The following is a 19,705-nucleotide window of genomic DNA, read 5'->3' as shown; positions in this document are numbered from 1 at the left end:
CAAATAAAATATTCAGTTCCTTTCTAAGAAAAACAAGCAGAGGGAATTTGCTTCTGCTTCTGCTCTTAGTCACATAATGTTAAAGGAGTTAAATGCATCAGCTGGCTTGGAGTGTTTCCTTAGACACGCTTGCACTGTCGGTTAGTCTCTGCGTTTGTTACTATTTCTGTTACAATGAAGTGAATGTAGCATACAGTGTAGTGCTTTGAATAAATAAATTATATAGGAAGATCTACTGTCAGAAATCAATGTTTTCTGCTTGTTTACAACTCATCTTGACTGTATGAATCAGTATGTTAGTAATGTTTAGATTAAAATTTCACTTCCCTATGTACCTTATGTGTTCTCCCAGTTGTCTTTTGAAAATACTTTAACTAACGCCGAGTGTTTCTGAAGGACAGGGCACAAAACATTTGATAACTTAGTATCCATCAGGAGATTGAGTATATTTAGAACATGCACATTAATGTATATATACCTATGTATACTGCTGCACTTTGAGGCTGATCTGATATACACAGGAAACAACACCATGATGGGATTTATCAAAACAGTTAAACCCAGAAGACACTTAGAGTCTCCTCTCCAGAGTTCAGAGTGAGATGAGGGCTGACTGTGGCCCTGAGGCCTCCCCTAACATTCAGGCCTTTACCTATCTTTCTCTCTTCTGTCCTAAGATTTATAGATCTTACAGATCAAGGCACATCTTAGTAACACACAGTCTTGTGCTGTCTGCCACTCCTTCACTGCTAAAACCTATCACATGGGGCTTACCAATGGCGGCAATAGTCTAAAGTCATTGTGTGATTCCCTGTGGCTTCTCAACCTTCTCCTGAGACTAGTTCTATCATTTTCAGCCTATAAGTTGGAGACCAAATGGTGGAGAGAGTGATGTGGGTGTTGGGGAAATATCCCAGCATTACTCCAAAGCCCATGAGCCCACGTAAAGCTGTGTCCTTGCAAATTTCTTTCCAGGAGCATGTGCAGTTGGACATTATTAGAAAAAGGCCTTTGAAGAGTTAAGACCATTGAACTTGTAGTTTGCCTCTGACAATGTTGCACTCAAATCTATGTTATCTACTTATAGAGATAGCATGTCCTTAGAACTCTACTTTGGTTAAGGAACGTTATTTGAGACAATTTATGTGATCAAGCTTGTTGAGTTCAGTGTGCTTGCTTGTAAAACAAGGATTATAATCATCATATATATTTATTGTAAGTGGATGACTAGGTGAAATGATGTGCAGTAAGCCCTGGACATGACTTTGGTTGCTCTTCATGTTATTGTGACAATCCCTTTGGGAAATAATACACGCCAAGGAGATGCTTTGCTCTCATGGGCCAGCACAAGGTCATCCTCTTAGGATTATGTTGCTTTTTGTTTCTGGCTTTGGAGATCTCTTGGTAAACAGTAATGCACAATGTTCCATGACTAACATATTAGCCCTTGTACATACAATGACAGAAATTAGTTCGAATTTGTAAACCAACTTATCTCTCCTTTACTCCATGACCTCACACCCACTTGTCAAGCCCATCATCTACTCCGAGGATCCTGGAAATCTTACTATGCTTCTACTCTGAAGCCTTTGTTTTAGATCTGGTTTTTTAAGACAGGGTTTCTCTATATAGCCCTTGCTGTCCTGGAACTTACTTTGTAGACTGGGCTGACCTCAAACTCTGAGATGTCCTTGCCTCTGCCTCCAGAGTGCTGGGATTAAAGGTGTGTAATCCCACTGCCCAGCCCACTCTGAAATGTATGATCACTGTTATTTTTTTTTTAATCCTAAGTAGTCTAAATGCCAAGTGGTGTTAGAAGCCTTTCATTATTTTGTCTTATCAAGTCATGTCCCCTGATGCCCGACCACCCTGGGATATTCTCGTGAGTCTATTAACTTAGGAGTTAATAGACTTGGGAGTAGAGCCAGGGAAACAAATATGGCTAGATGACTAGATATTAACTCTTCTTTGATGCTATATCAAGATCAGACTGCTTCAGATCCAAGTCAAGACAAGCTCCTTAGCTAGATGCATGCCTCCTTTGCTGTGTGCAAGGATGCTACGGCCCAGAGGCCATCACCAATCCCTTAGTGGTACTCTTCTCAGGAGTGGTAATGACACACTGATATTCTTCCCATAGGACAGTCAGGTGACTACAGGGTACAGCTTATAATGATGGCCAACACACTGGAGTTTCCTTCTAGACTCTGGAGTTCCTTGTAGGCAGGAACTTAAAGGCTCAGTTATCAGCATCTATTCAGTGCCAAATTATTCATCAAGATGCTGCAGATTCCTCCTAAATACTTGTGGAGCAAAGCAAACTAAGCTGTCTTACAGATTGAATCCATGATGTGATCTTATGTAACATAATGGCATCTGAAACATCATGTTTACACATTCAGGGTTCAGCACCCTCTCCAGATCTTCTGGATTCACCCAGTGTCACATTCTGTGTAGCCATCTCTCTTTCCTGGTATACATCTTTTGACTCATCTTACAGTCTGAAATATGTCTTTGAGTACCCAACATTGCATATTGACCAAATGGATAGTTCAAATTGATTTTCTGTCGAAGGTTTGTTTTTTAAAGACTGTATCAATTCTGGCAGCATTATGAAAATGCCCATGTTTAACTTGGCATTGTGGCACATGTCTCTAAACCCAGCACTTGGAAACTTTAAGCAGGAAGGTCTTGAGTGCAAGGTCATCCTCATTTACATAGCTAGTTTGGGGCTAGCCAATGCTACATTTATTTTGTCTGCACAGGACAAAAAATGATTACTGTTTTTCTTATGTCTCATTTTCCTTATTCAGAAAATTTACTTCTTAGAAGATAGTTTTTTTTCTCCTCTTGTCAGGATAAGGATCCCTGACTTCGCTAGCAGCCATTATGGTGGATCTCCAGTCTATCTCCTTTCCATTATTTGATACTGGCTTAGTGTATTTCCATTTGAAAAACAAAAACAAACAAACAAACAAACAAACAAACAAACCAGGACTGGAGAGATGGCTCAGCGATTAAGAGTACTGACTGCTCTTCCAGAAGTCTTGGGTTCAATTCCCAGCAACCACATAGTGGCTCACAACCATCTGTAATGGGATCTGATGCCCTCTTCTGGTGTGTCTGATAAGAGCGACAGCATCCTCACATATATTAAATAAATCTTTTTTAAAAAGCCAAAATTAGAAAAACAAAAACAAAAACAAAAAAACTACTGCTTTGGTGAGCAGCAAATAAATTAGGAAGAAAAACAGCCTCTCTCTCCTGGTAAAAGGATTCACACATAAAATAATGAACAGAACACAGAGGGTATTTGTGAAGATAGTTATTCTGTTCTCAAGGTAGCATCCTATTATAATGGACGTGCAGGAGGTCTCCACCTGCTAGCCGCTGAAGTGAGGGAGGCCTGTGTATAGATCGTCTTCTCTAATCCTCTCAATAGCAGTATATCACACACTGGCTCTTATGCTAATTTATCTTCATTTTACAGAGGAAGAAACCAACAAAGCCAACAGGATGCCTTTTTACACACGCTCCTCACCTAGCGCACCATGAGGCTTATAACTGTGGCAAGGGCCTTTTGGATTCTGTGGTTTCAATCTCTTGTATTAAGTGTCCTCCATTGTAGACTCTCTTATGGATCAGGCAATATATTGAGCATCCTATAAAGCTAATCTCCCTTGCTTAATTCTAGGAGCCTCCTGTGATGAAGGTGCATTAACTCAGTTTTAGAGGTAGCAAGAAGGAGGCTCAAAACCCAATTCTCTCAAAACTACCTAAGTAGAAGCAGGCTGGGAGGGCTCTGTCAGGAGAAGGATACAGCCTAGCAGGACTGGGCAAGAGGCTGATTTGCCACGAGCCCAAGGTTTCCAGCCTTCCAGAGAGGATGCTTGCAGTCTTCAGAACTCCAGGAAAACGATCTTTTTACCTTTGTGACAGCTTAACACATTCAGTCCGTTTCTTTCTTGTTACAGGCCAAAGGAGGCAGGAAATTTGCTAAAACAAACTGTTGTAATTACATCTAGGTATACATCTAGGTATACATAGGGAGGGATATCCTGTGCCAATATTATTTTCTGAATCATACCAAAAAAAAAAAATCAGAAAAACAACAAAACAAAACAAAAACAAAAGCAAAACAAAACAACCCTGGAGGTGGAAAAGAATCAGAAAAGAGCTGATTTTCTTTCCAGTGTTCAATAGATACACTCTTTGGTGATTCATTTCTTGAGAAACCCGTGTTCTGCTTAGATATGTACAACTGTCTGTAACTACTCTCTCTCTTTTCCTCTCCCCTCCCCTCTTCCTTTCCCTCCCTTGACCTGATGCACATTTTACATCTTTATCAAAACCTTTTTCTGGTGCTAGAGGGGTGTCTCAGCATTTAACAATGCCTGTTATTTGTGCAGAGGACCCAAGTTCAGTTCTCAGCACTGAAACTCACATGACAGCTCACAGCTATCTGCAAGCCCAACAAGATCCTGTCCATTCCTCTGATATCTTCAGGTTCCCTTATGCAGATGGCACACATACATACATTCACACACATAAAAGAAGAAAATAAAGTTCAAAGCTAGATTCCCAGTCTGTTACATAAAAATATAGTTTTAGCCCTAATTATTACACTTGTCATTATTATTCAATAGTTTTCAAAATTGAATCCAAATGCAAATAATTTCTATCTTTCTGAGACATTAGTTTGTGCAAGGAACAAATCTCTTTTCTTCTCTCCATTTCCATTTCCAGTTCATAATAGTTACATTTTACTAAATGGAGTATACCCCCATTGTCACCCACTGTCTTTGACAAAACACATTATAGAAAATATTTACGAGACAGCCGGCCACCTTCCTGGTGAGAGCACGGGGTCTGCCTGGCCTGAGAGGTTTGTGGCACAGGCGCCGGCGGGAGCCTTCTTGGCTCCGGGACTCCGCGGAGGGCAGGCTGCACGGGTGACCGTGTGGAATACAGAGTGCCAGCTGTTTCTGGGACGGGCGAGAGAGTCGCAGAGCTTCTGGGCGGCGCCATCTTTAGCTCCAGACAGCCGGCCACCTTCCTGGTGAGAGCACGGGGTCTGCCTGGCCTGAGAGGTTTGTGGCACAGGCGCCGGCGGGAGCCTTCTTGGCTCCGGGACTCCGCGGAGGGCAGGCTGCACGGGTGACCGTGTGGAATACAGAGTGCCAGCTGTTTCTGGGACGGGCGAGAGAGTCGCAGAGCTTCTGGGCGGCGCCATCTTTAGCTCCAGACAGCCGGCCACCTTCCTGGTGAGAGCACGGGGTCTGCCTGGCCTGAGAGGTTTGTGGCACAGGCGCCGGCGGGAGCCTTCTTGGCTCCGGGACTCCGCGGAGGGCAGGCTGCACGGGTGACCGTGTGGAATACAGAGTGCCAGCTGTTTCTGGGACGGGCAAGAGAGTCGCAGAGCTTCTGGGCGGCGCCATCTTCAGCTCCAGACAGCCGGCCACCTTCCTGGTGAGAGCACGGGGGTCTACCTGGCCTGAGAGGTTTGTGGCACAGGCGCCGGCGGGAGCCTTCTTGGCTCCGGGACTCCGCGGAGGGCAGGCTGCACGGGTGACCGTGTGGAATACAGAGTGCCAGCTGTTTCTGGGACGGGCGAGAGAGTCGCAGAGCTTCTGGGCGGCGCCATCTTCAGCTCCAGACAGCCGGCCACCTTCCTGGTGAGAGCACGGGGTCTGCCTGGCCTGAGAGGTTTGTGGCACAGGCGCCGGCGGGAGCCTTCTTGGCTCCGGGACTCCGCGGAGGGCAGGCTGCACGGGTGACCGTGTGGAATACAGAGTGCCAGCTGTTTCTGGGACGGGCGAGAGAGTCGCAGAGCTTCTGGGCGGCGCCATCTTTAGCTCCAGACAGCCGGCCACCTTCCTGGTGAGAGCACGGGGTCTGCCTGGCCTGAGAGGTTTGTGGCACAGGCGCCGGCGGGAGCCTTCTTGGCTCCGGGACTCCGCGGAGGGCAGGCTGCACGGGTGACCGTGTGGAATACAGAGTGCCAGCTGTTTCTGGGACGGGCGAGAGAGTCGCAGAGCTTCTGGGCGGCGCCATCTTCAGCTCCAGACAGCCGGCCACCTTCCTGGTGAGAGCACGGGGGTCTGCCTGGCCTGAGAGGTTTGTGGCACAGGCGCCGGCGGGAGCCTTCTTGGCTCCGGGACTCCGCGGAGGGCAGGCTGCACGGGTGACCGTGTGGAATACAGAGTGCCAGCCGTTTCTGGGACGGGCGAGAGAGTCGCAGAGATTCTGGGGCGGCACCATCCTCAGCTCCAGACAACCAGCCACCTTCCCGGCAAGAGCCACAGAGCTTCTGAGGCTGCGACATCTTCGACTCCAGACAACTGGCCACCTTCCTGGCCAAAGCAACACAGCTTCTGGGAAAGATTCTGTTTTGGGCCTTCACCTTCAGCCAGGAGGAGGTCCAAACACCAGATAACTGTACACCTTCCCTGAGAGAGGAGAGCTTGCCTACAGAGACTGCTCTGACCACTGAAACTCAGAGAAGAGAGCTTGTCTCCCACGCCTGCTGATAGAGGGTAACAAAATCAACAGAGGAACAATCTTTTAACAAAGACAACTATAACAACTAACTCCAGAGATTGCCAGATGGCGAAAGGTAAACGTAAGAATCCTACTAACAGAAGCCAGGACCACTCACCATCATCAGAACCCAGAACGCCCACTTCGCCCAATCCAGGACACCCTAACACACCTGAAAAGGTAGACCTGGATTTAAAAGCATATCTCATGATGATGGTAGAGGACATAAAGAAGGAATTCAACAACTCACTTAAAGAAATACAGGAGAACACTGCTAAAGAGTTACAAGTCCTTAAAGAAAAACAGGAAAACACTGCTAAAGAGTTACAAGTCCTTAAAGAAAAACAGGAAAACACAACCAAACAGGTAGAAGTCCTTATAGAAAAACAGGAAAACACATCCAAACAGGTGATGGAAATGAACAAAACCATACTAGACCTAAAAAGGGAAGTAGACACAATAAAGAAAACCCAAAGTGAGGCGACGCTGGAGATAGAAACCCTAGGAAAGAAATCTGGAACCATAGATGCCAGCATCAGCAACAGAATACAAGAGATGGAAGAGAGAATCTCAGGTGCAGAAGACTCCATAGAGAACATCGGCACAACAATCAAAGAAAATGGAAAATGCAAAAAGATCCTAACTCAAAACATCCAGGAAATCCAGGACACAATGAGAAGACCAAACCTACGGATAATAGGAGTGGATGAGAATGAAGATTTTCAACTCAAAGGACCAGCAAACATCTTCAACAAAATTATTGAAGAAAACTTCCCAAATCTAAAGAAAGAGATGCCCATGAACATACAAGAAGCCTACAGAACTCCAAATAGACTGGACCAGAAAAGAAATTCCTCCCGACACATAATAATCAGAACACCAAATGCACTAAATAAAGATAGAATACTAAAAGCAGTAAGGGAAAAAGGTCAAGTAACATATAAAGGCAAGCCTATCAGAATTACACCAGATTTTTCACCAGAGACTATGAAAGCCAGAAGAGCCTGGTCAGATGTTATACAGACACTAAGAGAACATAAATGCCAGCCCAGGCTACTATACCCAGCCAAACTCTCAATTACCATAGATGGAGAAACCAAAGTATTCCACGACAAAACTAAATTCACCCATTATCTCTCCACGAATCCAGCCCTTCAAAGGATAATAACAGAAAAAAAACAATACAAGGACGGGAACCACGCCCTAGAAAAAACAAGAAGATAATCCATCAACAAACCTAAAAGAAGACAACCACAAGAACAGAATGCCAACTTTAACAACAAAAATAACAGGAAGCAACAATTACCTTTCCTTAATATCTCTTAATATCAATGGACTCAATTCCCCAATAAAAAGACATAGACTAACAGACTGGCTACACAAACAGGACCCAACATTCTGCTGCTTACAGGAAACCCATCTCAGGGAAAAAGACAGACACTACCTCAGAGTGAAAGGCTGGAAAACAATTTTCCAAGCAAATGGTCTGAAGAAACAGGCTGGAGTAGCCATTCTAATATCGGATAAAATCGACTTCCAACCCAAAGTTATCAAAAAAGACAAGGAGGGACACTTCATACTCATCAAAGGTAAAATCCTCCAAGAGGAACTCTCAATTCTGAATATCTACGCTCCAAATGCAAGGGCAGCCACATTCATTAAAGACACTTTAGTAAAGCTCAAAGCACACATTGCACCTCACACAATAATAGTGGGAGACCTCAACACACCACTTTCATCAATGGACAGATCGTGGAAACAGAAACTAAACAGGGACACAGTGAAACTAACAGAAGTTATGAAACAAATGGACCTGACAGATATCTACAGAATATTTAATCCTAAAACAAAAGGATATACCTTCTTCTCAGCACCTCACGGGACCTGCTCCAAAATTGACCATATAATTGGTCACAAAATAAGCCTCAACAGATACAAAAATATTGAAATTGTCCCATGTATCCTATCAGACCACCATGGCCTAAGACTGATCTTCAATAACAACATTAAGAATGGAAAGCCAACATTCACGTGGAAACTGAACAACACTCTTCTCAATGATACCTTGGTCAAGGAAGGAATAAAGAAAGAAATTAAAGACTTTTTAGAGTTTAATGAAAATGAAGCCACAACGTACCCAAACCTTTGGGACACAATGAAAGCATTTCTAAGAGGGAAACTCATAGCTCTGAGTACCTCCAAGAAGAAACGGGAGAGAGCACATACTAGCAGCTTGACAACACATCTAAAAGCTCTAGAAAAAAAGGAAGCAAATTCACCCAAGAGGAGTAGACGGCAGGAAATAATCAAACTCAGGGGTGAAATTAACCAAGTGGAAACAAGAAGAACTATTCAAAGAATTAACCAAACGAGGAGTTGGTTCTTTGAGAAAATCAACAAGATAGATAAACCCTTAGCTAGACTCACTAGAGGGCAAAGGGACAAAATCCTAATCAACAAAATCAGAAATGAAAAGGGAGACATAACAACAGATCCTGAAGAAATCCAAAACACCATCAGATCCTTCTACAAAAGCTTATACTCAACAAAACTGGAAAACCTGGATGAAATGGACAAATTTCTGGACAGATACCAGGTACCAAAGTTGAATCAGGATCAAGTTGACCTTCTAAACAGTCCCATATCCCCTAAAGAAATAGAAGCAGTTATTAATAGTCTCCCAACCAAAAAAAGCCCAGGACCAGATGGGTTTAGTGCAGAGTTCTATCAGACCTTCAAAGAAGATCTAATTCCAGTTCTGCACAAACTATTTCACAAGATAGAAGTAGAAGGTACTCTACCCAACTCATTTTATGAAGCCACTATTACTCTGATACCTAAACCACAGAAAGATCCAACAAAGATAGAGAACTTCAGACCAATTTCTCTTATGAATATCGATGCAAAAATCCTTAATAAAATTCTCGCTAACCGAATCCAAGAACACATTAAAGAAATCATCCATCCTGACCAAGTAGGTTTTATTCCAGGGATGCAGGGATGGTTTAATATACGAAAATCCATCAATGTAATCCATTATATAAACAAACTCAAAGACAAAAACCACATGATCATCTCGTTAGATGCAGAAAAAGCATTTGACAAGATCCAACACCCATTCATGATAAAAGTTTTGGAAAGATCAGGAATTCAAGGCCCATACCTAAACATAATAAAAGCAATCTACAGCAAACCAGTAGCCAACATCAAAGTAAATGGAGAGAAGCTGGAAGCAATCCCACTAAAATCAGGGACTAGACAAGGCTGCCCACTTTCTCCCTACCTTTTCAACATAGTACTTGAAGTATTAGCCAGAGCAATTCGACAACAAAAGGAGATCAAGGGGATACAAATTGGAAAAGAGGAAGTCAAAATATCACTTTTTGCAGATGATATGATAGTATATATAAGTGACCCTAAAAATTCCACCAGAGAACTCCTAAACCTGATAAACAGCTTTGGTGAAGTAGCTGGATATAAAATTAACTCAAACAAGTCAATGGCCTTTCTCTACACAAAGAATAAACAGGCTGAGAAAGAAATTAGGGAAACAACACCGTTCTCAATAGTCACAAATAATATAAAATATCTCGGCGTGACTCTAACTAAGGAAGTAAAAGATCTGTATGATAAAAATTTCAAGTCTCTGAAGAAAGAAATTAAAGAAGATCTCAGAAGATGGAAAGATCTCCCATGCTCATGGATTGGCAGGATCAACATTGTAAAAATGGCTATCTTGCCAAAAGCAATCTACAGATTCAATGCAATCCCCATCAAAATTCCAACTCAATTCTTCAACGAATTAGAAGGAGCAATTTGCAAATTCATCTGGAATAACAAAAAACCTAGGATAGCAAAAACTCTTCTCAAGGATAAAAGAACCTCTGGTGGAATCACCATGCCTGACCTAAAGCTTTACTACAGGGCAATTGTGATAAAAACTGCATGGTACTGGTATAGAGACAGACAAGTAGACCAATGGAATAGAATTGAAGACCCAGAAATGAACCCACACACCTATGGTCACTTGATCTTCGACAAGGGAGCTAAAACCATCCAGTGGAAGAAAGACAGCATTTTCAACAATTGGTGCTGGCACAACTGGTTGTTATCATGTAGAAGAATGCGAATCGATCCATACTTATCTCCTTGTACTAAGGTCAAATCTAAGTGGATCAAGGAACTTCACATAAAACCAGAGACACTGAAACTTATAGAGGAGAAAGTGGGGAAAAGCCTTGAAGATATGGGTACAGGGGAAAGATTCCTGAACAGAACAGCAATGGCTTGCTCTGTAAGATCGAGAATTGACAAATGGGACCTAATGAAACTCCAAAGTTTCTGCAAGGCAAAAGACACCGTCAATAGGACAAAAAGACCACCAACAGATTGGGAAAGGATCTTTACCTATCCTAAATCAGATAGGGGACTAATATCCAACATATATAAAGAACTCAAGAAGGTGGACTTCAGAAAATCAAATCACCCCATTAAAAAATGGGGCTCAGAACTGAACAAAGAATTCTCACCTGAGGAATACCGAATGGCAGAGAAGCACCTGAAAAAATGCTCAACATCCTTAATCATCAGGGAAATGCAAATCAAAACAACCCTGAGATTCCACCTCACACCAGTCAGAATGGCTAAGATCAAAAATTCAGGTGACAGCAGATGCTGGCGAGGATGTGGAGAAAGAGGAACACTCCTCCATTGTTGGTGGGATTGCAGGCTTGTACAACCACTCTGGAGATCAGTCTGGCGGTTCCTCAGAAAACTGGATATAGTACTACCGGAGGATCCAGCAATACCTCTCCTGGGCATATATCCAGAAGATGCCCCAACTGGTAAGAAGGACACATGCTCCACTATGTTCATAGCAGCCTTATTTATAATAGCCAGAAGCTGGAAGGAACCCAGATGCCCCTCAACAGAGGAATGGATACAGAAGATGTGGTACATCTACACAATGGAGTACTACTCAGCTATTAAAAAGAATGAATTTATGAAATTCCTGGCCAAATGGATGGACCTGGAGGGCATCATCCTGAGTGAGGTAACACATTCACAAAGGAACTCACACAATATGTACTCACTGATAAGTGGATATTAGCCCAAAACCTAAGATACCCAAGATATAAGATACAATTTCCTAAACACATGAAACTCAAGAAAAATGAAGACTGAAATGTGAACACTATGCCCCTCCTTAGAAGTGGGAGCAAAACACCCTTGGAAGGAGTTACAGAGACAAAGTTTGGAGTTGAGATAAAAGGATGGACCATGTAGACACTACCATATCCGGGGATCCATCCCATAATCAGCTTCCAAATGCGGACACCATTGCATACACTAGCAAGATTATGCTGAAAGGACCCTGATATAGCTGTCTCTTGTCAGAGTATGCCTGGGCCTAGCAAACATAGAAGTGGATGCTCACAGTCGGCTATTGGATGGATCACATGGCCCCCAATGAAGGAGCTAGAGAAAGTACCAAAGAAGCTAAAGGGATCTGCAACCCTATAGGTGGAACAACATTATGAACTAACCAGTACCCCGGAGCTCTTGACTCTAGCTGCATATGCATCAAAAGATGGCCTAGTCGGCCATCACTGGAAAGAGAGGCCCATTGGACACGCAAACTTTATATGCCCCAGTACAGGGGAACGCCAGGGCCATAAAAGGGGAGTGGGTGGGTAGGGGAGAAGGGGTGGGTGGCTATGGGGGACTTTTGGTATAGCATTGCAAATGTAAATGAGCGAAATACCTAATAAAAAATGGAAAAAAAAAAAAAAAAAAAAATAAAAACTTCTGACGGGCTCTGTGAACGCAAAAAAAAAAAAAAAAAAAAAAAAAAAAAAAAGAAAATATTTACTTTATGGGCATATCCCAGCATTCAGTGCCAAGGAGATGAGTGCAGAAAATGAGTAACATTTCTGAAAAGACAACAGCGCAGTTTTCAAGTTACATGACCGAGGTACCTAGTGAATTATTAAGGTTTGGTTCATTAACAGCAGACCCTACTGGCTCTGGTAGGAAGGAGGCAGTGAGCAGCAGAATAAAACTCAGTTAGAGATGATACAGTTTGGCTCAAGTGTTTGAGTATAAATTTGAAAATCAGAAGTCACTGGAATTGTACCATTCTAGGCTCCTGGTCTGAGGTTGCCCATGTCATGGCAGAGAAGTAGCCCCATGTCACATGAACAGAGATGCATGTAACTTGGGGTATCTGAATTTATGTGTCTACATGAAGACCCCAAGGCTTTCCCTTCTCGGATGGTAAGATACTAAATGGGCAAACCTGGGAATTTTTTGTTCTAGTCAAAATTTATAAACAGAATACAAATAACTTTAGTGCTCTTCCTGGTAAAAGTGACCAGTATTTAATTCCGAAGCTTACAGATTGGCTATACAGTAGGGGTTTATTTGAAGATGAATAGGACACACTTTACAGGAAGAGCTTTTGAGGTCTGTGTTTTTAGAACAACATTAGGATTTTGCTGTTAGTTTAAAGACTATTGTGATAGTTTGGCCTTGAGCTGTATGTATCATAAAATATGCCATACATATAGTGGATTATAAGCTATACTTTTCTGCCTCTGCAGAGATTTTATTTAGCATGCCTGGCTGCAGTCACAGAGACGATAAAATGGAATTTTAGGATTATCAATATAGAATGGACACAAATATTTCATTAGATCATAGATAAGAATTTAACCCCTGAGTCTTAGCTGTTTAACAGGTGTAAATAGTGGAACAATTCCCCTATAGCCTCTGTCACCTCTATGCTGCTACGTGACTAAGGCTAGTCTCTGAAGCCTTACGTTCTCTTCTACCTTCCATGTACTGAGAAGACAGGCACCCTACCAGCACCCACCTCCTCTTGCTTTAGTGTATGCCTCTACCCGGAGCTCAGCATTTCCAATAGACTGTAAGTTTATCACGGCATAAGTTAATTGTGGCAGTTGCTGCTCTGTGTAGAGATGATTGTGTGGTTGCTGCAGGGAACTTCTGCTCCTCAGTGTGCAGAGTTGATTCATCTGGAACTGTGTTAGTTCCTCAAGGTGTGTGGTTTATCTACAGATAAAATTTCTGTAACTTTGTATGCCGTCTGATTTAATGTCCACTTAGTCCAGTGACTAGATGGCTCTAAGCAGGCCAATACATGACTCCAATGTCAAAAACTCAGTAGGAGGAATTCTTCATATTTAATTCAGGCATCTGTAGATGGAGAGTGTCCCGAAGCTTTTCTTTATCCTAGGGAAATATACATCTAGATAAGGCCAAATCCTATTAAGGAAAACTAAATGACAAGAAGCACCATGTGAAACCATGCTCATGGTAAAAGTTACATTTCAGAAAGACTTTTAATGGAAAATGATAGGAATGAGTTACTTAATTGTGAAATGAGATTTTATTCATTCTTTCAGAAAGTTCTCATAGCATTATACTCAACTACAACTTGTTTTAACAGTTTACAGGTAAAGGATCAATTGGCCAGAATTTATTGATGGCAATTCCTTTGTGAAAGACCTTCTGGATGTTTCTAGAATAAAGATGGAAGGTTTTGGGTTTTTTGTTTTTGTTTTTATTTTTGTTTGTTTTTGTTTTTTTTTTTTTTTGGCTTCTTTATGACTCTTTTTGTTCAAGAGTAGAGTCAGTAAATAGAAGAGTATACATAGAAATGTTTATGCTTTTTTTTGAAACAGATACAAAATAAGTTGTTTGTAAGACCTGGCCCCTACCCTAGGTGTTTCAGTGGAAAGAGAAAGAGGGTTTGTGTATGTTTAAATACCTTCCATGATGCCTAGTAAGATCAAACATATTTTACCTAAAGGGCTTATATTTTTAATTTTCACAAAGCATTTACGACATAATTTTCACTGGGATGCTTCAAGAATCAGATATATTGATGTCAATTAGCCCCAGGATGTCTGTTATTAAGAAGGACCTCCTGTGAATAATCCTCCAGGCAGGGTGTGCTGTTGTGCAGCATGGTTCTTGCCATAGACTAGGTTACAAGCAGCTTAGAAGATGTTGGGTGAGCATGACAAACAAAGCCAACACTTCATCTCCTCAATCTATGGCTCTAGTCACTGAGTGACTGGGCCATCAGAGGCAAGAGAAGGAGCCATAGGAACCCAGTTAAAGGGTCAAGAGCATGCACTTGTGTGCTCATTTCTCTGCTATAGATCGGTATAGGAGGAAACTAAGGGAAAGGGCCTGGAAGCTGAGCTTGACGTCAAGTTGTAGAGGACATTGAATTTTGGATCAGTTTTTTTTTTTTCCACCAATAAAGTAGGATCTAGTGTAATTTTTATTTAGTTTAGTTTAGTTTGAAAAGTGTGGGTTTTTTTTGTTTGTTTGTTTGTTTGTTTATTTATCGATTTTTTGCTTTTTTTGTTTTTGGTAAAGTACATTATTACAGCCTTGTTATTTCAGAAAGATGAGTTTTCACTGTTAAAAATGCCATAGAAACTTGTAATGATAAGAATTCCACTAGGACCATTCACATGGGGAAGGAGGAGGGAGAGAGCAAATCAACTCGAACAGGTTAACAAAGCCAATGCCTGGCCACTTGGGGAAAGGGAGAAGGAAAAATTTAAAATAAGTTGCAGCAAAATCTAAACTGAGCCCAGGGAAAAGGCTGACACAGAAATGAATTTGGGGGAGAAAGTAGCAAAATGGCCAGGATTCTACTCTAAAACAACAAAAATGGAAGACATGTTTGTGGCCGAGTCCACAGACAATGAGCTATGTATCAATATGTATCAACTGATTCCTCTGGGTTGGGGGAGGGGGCTGGGGGGGGGCAGCATCAACCAGCCAATATCAACCAGCCAAGGATGGCGTTCTTTCAAATGTGTCCTCATGTTTTATCATAGTTACTCTCACAAAGACGTACAAGTTTAGTGTAGTTTACTGTGAAAAGACACCAACTGAAGGTAGCCGTGTGAGTGGCTCCATCTTCTAAATCATGGTGCTTCTTAAGGGCAAACCTGCTACGGGAGCTGGCTTTAATCCAGGAGAGAAGCCCAGTGAAGGAGAAAGGCTTTGGACCCAGCTGATACCAATCAGTAGGCAAAAAGGAAGAAGTAGGGGGTGGGGGAGAGGTAGATAAGATTTAACCTGAGGTCACCAAGGTAAAGTGAATTCCAGGCAGAGTGACAATAATTACATCAGCACTATCAACAATAGTAGTCACTTTGTATTGACCAAATGCTGTGTCCCATGCAAGATTCTACGACTTACGTTTAGTGCTTCATACGATTCCCTCACACTGGGATAGGTCTGCATTTCAATGACAAGGTCCTGCAGAAGGTTGGGCAGTAGATCTGGACAATATAAAACAAAGAAATGAGTCAAGGGTGTGCAGAAGCTGAAGATCTGTGACCAGATCATTACAGTCATTCAGATGGATGGTCCCAGGCATCCAAGTTTAGGCTCACTAAGACCAAGCACGCGTCTGGTCAGCAAATACCTCTTTAGTACTTGTTTCAGCTTAGACCCTAGGCAACAAGGGGTAAATTATACCTACCTAATTCTCGTTTTTCTGGCATGTGAAGTTTACCAGAGGACATTGTAAGTAAGGCATGCCTTTTCTGACCTGAGGGGCGGGTGTGATGTGTGGGCGAGCACGCATGCGCGCTCCTGTTCGAGCTTACCTCTTTGGGTCCCTGTTCACCTTTGTTTATAAGGCTCTCTTGCTGATTAGCCTGATTAGCAGAGGACACAGTAAATGGGAATGGAGAAGCTCAGGTGCATGCCAGACATGGACAGACATCTTCCAGGGAAGCAGAGCGAGAGCGAGAGAGCGAGAGAGCGAGAGAGAGAGAGAGAGAGAGAGAGAGAGAGAGAGAGAGAGAGAGAGAGAGTGAAAGAGAGAGAAAGAGAGAGAGAGCAAGAGAGCGAGGAGAGAGAGAAACAAAAAAAACCCAAACGAATTGTTAAAATTCTCCTCTCCCAAAGTCAAGATAAGAATTAGGGCAACTGACGTTGGAGCAGAACAAAGGATTAAAAAAGTACAGTCACACTTGCAGGCGGGACTAGCTTCCGTGTTGTGCATACGTGGGTGTTTACTTGAGTCTGGTATACAGACACATTGCAACTTACTTATTTTGACCTGTTCCCACGGAGTCAGAGCACCTCACGCTTACATTACCCAATGGATTTTCCCAACACTCTCATTATGCTGATATTATGAAACTTGCATGGAAATCAACTCAAAGGTTAAGTGACTTACCCAAAGGTACACAAGAGGAGTGGAGGCGAGGCGTGCATGCCTTCCAACTCACTCTCTCCACAGATTAGAAGGCTGAAAGCACTTTTGAGTAAGTTTCTAAAACCCTGGGGAGGACTTCGACCCTGGAGTTATTGCACACTGTGCTAAACACTGTCTTGAAAAGGCTGAATTAATTAAAATGAATAAAATAATGAAAAAGAAAAAAGCAATTCGTACAGAGTTGAGGTGAGTTCCAAACACATTAACTGCCTTAGTTCTGCTCCAGCATAGACATAAGAGAAGATTTGGCATTTTGAGAATGACCATGGTTAGTTTTCTCTAGAAACTGAAGATAGTTATAAAATGCCCTCAGTGGTATAAAAGATGCCCTTTATCCTATTGGCACAGGTGTACGTTGTGCGTTTTGTGACTCTTTGTTTCTTAGACTTGTGAGTATATATTGGCTTGTCTCTTTTTTTCCTTTTGAATGTGTTCACATCGAAAGCATCAGACAGTCAGATAAGAGAAAAAGAATGCTATTCTGTGCTCCCCTCCCACTTTGCTGTGTTTTATTAAGCTGCTTATTTATCATACGGTGTTCACTGAAACTTTAAAAGAAGCCTTTTTGTTGTGATACTTCAGCCACTCAGCATAATGGCTCAGGAAATAGATCAAAATAGCCAAGGAAAATATTTTAAATATGGCAGCTGTAGTTGAAGTTTGGGAAATAAATCTTTGAGAACAATAATTTATTCACTTGAGCTGTTGTTTCAGCAAAGTATTTCATCTTAGTTTCAGAATAGTTGCTATTCATTACTAAATATGTTTAAAAATCGAAGCAGAGAAATTGATTTCATTCTTTCCAGACATCCTAAAAAATACTCAGGTGTTAAAGTTGGGTGCTGTATCGGTAAAAGCAATCAGATAGGGATTGTGGCTATGTGGTTAATTAAAGGTAGTAGGCGCCTTCGGGGTAACTTTGCATCATGGACTTATGGAGGACTTCACACTGTAGGGACAATAACGTGGCGCTCCTTCCGAATGTGCACAGTGCTGTCCTACAAAGACATCAAGATGTGTAGGAAGTCAACCCTCCTGCAGTCCTGCCAAGCCAGACTGACCCCGGCAAATGAAAATAATCAAAAGTAATTAGAAGCGTGCTGGATGACTCCTCCGAGAGCCGAGCGGGAGAGTAAACACGCCCGAATCCTCGAGCCACTGCAAAGGCCCATGTCTGAGCTGTTAGGTGCCCTGACCTTGTCCACATAAAGATGTGATTTATGAAGTGCAGGGCACAGCAGCAGGGCTTCTGTCTTCTCCTGGAGAACCAAATTACTGAGGCGGAGATTAACATGGCTTCAGTGGAGCCTGTTTCCAGACCAGGGGAAATTTTTTATTTACCTTTTTTTTTTTTAAACCTTTAATTTCCTTTCTGTCTGTCTGTCTTTTCTTTTTTTCTCTCTCCTTTTCTTTTCTCTTTTTTCCCTTTCTTTTCTTTCTTCCTTTCTGCAGCACCGTATTGGTCAACTTAAGAAAAGGAAAAATAAATAAATACAAAGGAAGAAAGGCAGAGAGTCCCTCAGAAATGACCCAGGATCTCTCTGGAGAGCCATGCTGACAGGATGCTCTGGGGGTGCAGTCCCTTTGTGCCTATAGCTTGGTGTTTGGCTGGGCAGACTGCAAGTCTGCCTACCAGTATCCCAGAATTCAAGTTCAAGTTTGTGACATACTTCCCTGATAAAGCAGCATAAATAATTAAAGTCAAATGGAACATTCGTCACATCGGCTCCCTTGGCTTTCTGATCTAGTTTCTGCACCTGTGCATTGAATTTTATTCAAATTTCATGGAACAAAAAGATTTAAAAGATCTGATAGGTGGTAAGAATTTGGAGGAGTCGGAGGGAAGGAAAATGGGGTAGCAATTGTAGAGGAATCAGCGACACATCTCTTGAGTCCCAAAATAATACTGAAATTTTCTTACCTGTGTCTCACTTAAGCTTAGGTGAAAGTCTGACCACTTCCCACATTGCCACTGTGCCGTGGAGAGAAAGCATTGATTTTCTTTTTAAACACACATCAATATCTATACACAAAGCTAATTTAATTAGCAAGCAGTTATTGTTCAGCCAAATGTCAATTTCTCAAATTATTTCATGCTTCCCAACTGTATGAACGGTATGAAGCAGGATTTCACAGATAGTCTGTGAAGGAGAGACTGCATATGAGATGCCCCCCCCCCCAAAAAAAAACAAAAAACAAAAAACAAACCCATACATTTGCTTGGTGTTAGAAGAAAAAAAAAAGTCAGACTTGGAGTTCAATGGCTGCTTAGCCACCCCAAGAACCCAGAGCTGCAGAATTAAAAAGACTATACTTAGGCTGAGGTTATAAAGGGCCTTCCTCTATAAACTCAAAACATAATGTCAGGGTGAATGGGAGCCTACTTTATTAACTTTATGGTATTGAAAACTGCCAGCAAGTTGTCTTGTTTTTAAATACCGTCCTCTGCAGAGTGTTACAGGGCCGTTTGTCCACAGGAAGCCATTAAAAGTGGACAGTGCAGTCATTTCATCTGGCTTTCTGTGGACTGCTTTTCTTTCTTTTAATGATGTGCTGGCATGTACCATGCCCATAGGGCCTCCATTAGCTGGACTCTTGCTTCTGGGACAACCCTGAAGTTTAAGGCTTAAAAGAGGCATCGGTTTACAGTCCTGTGGGAATCACTTGGATACTGGGGCGCTGACTTATTACCGCTTTAACTAATATATTGACTTATTTTAAATAAACAGTTATACCATGAAGGCAGAACCCATGGCCTTATTGGAAATCTTTGGGCCTTTTAAAGATTCTGCAGTCCTTGCAGCCTAGGGAGGAAGGGAAAGGATTGCGGAGGGTTTATACCCATTTCAAACCTGGAAGAAAATGCATTAACCCCTCCCACCCCAG

At 42.2% G+C, this 19,705-nt stretch overlaps 1 protein-coding gene and 1 long non-coding RNA gene across 12 annotated transcripts in view; one reads left to right on the top strand and one right to left on the bottom strand.

The window, feature by feature from the left end:
* The window catches only part of Mecom (MDS1 and EVI1 complex locus), a 558,464-nt gene that overhangs the window by 473,417 nt on the left and 65,342 nt on the right, over nt 1-19,705 (top strand). The window lies entirely within an intron of this gene.
* Mecomos lies at nt 13,165-16,403 on the bottom strand. The gene is made up of 3 exons (XR_003954597.1): nt 16,203-16,403; nt 15,790-15,872; nt 13,165-13,794 (listed from the first exon to the last, which is right to left on the bottom strand). It is a non-coding gene; the product is annotated as an MDS1 and EVI1 complex locus, opposite strand (long non-coding RNA).

Source organism: Mus musculus, chromosome 3 (assembly GCF_000001635.26).
Source record: "Mus musculus strain C57BL/6J chromosome 3, GRCm38.p6 C57BL/6J".
Classification (NCBI taxonomy): Eukaryota; Metazoa; Chordata; class Mammalia; order Rodentia; family Muridae; genus Mus; species Mus musculus.
This window is presented reverse-complemented; position numbering and strand designations above follow the sequence as displayed.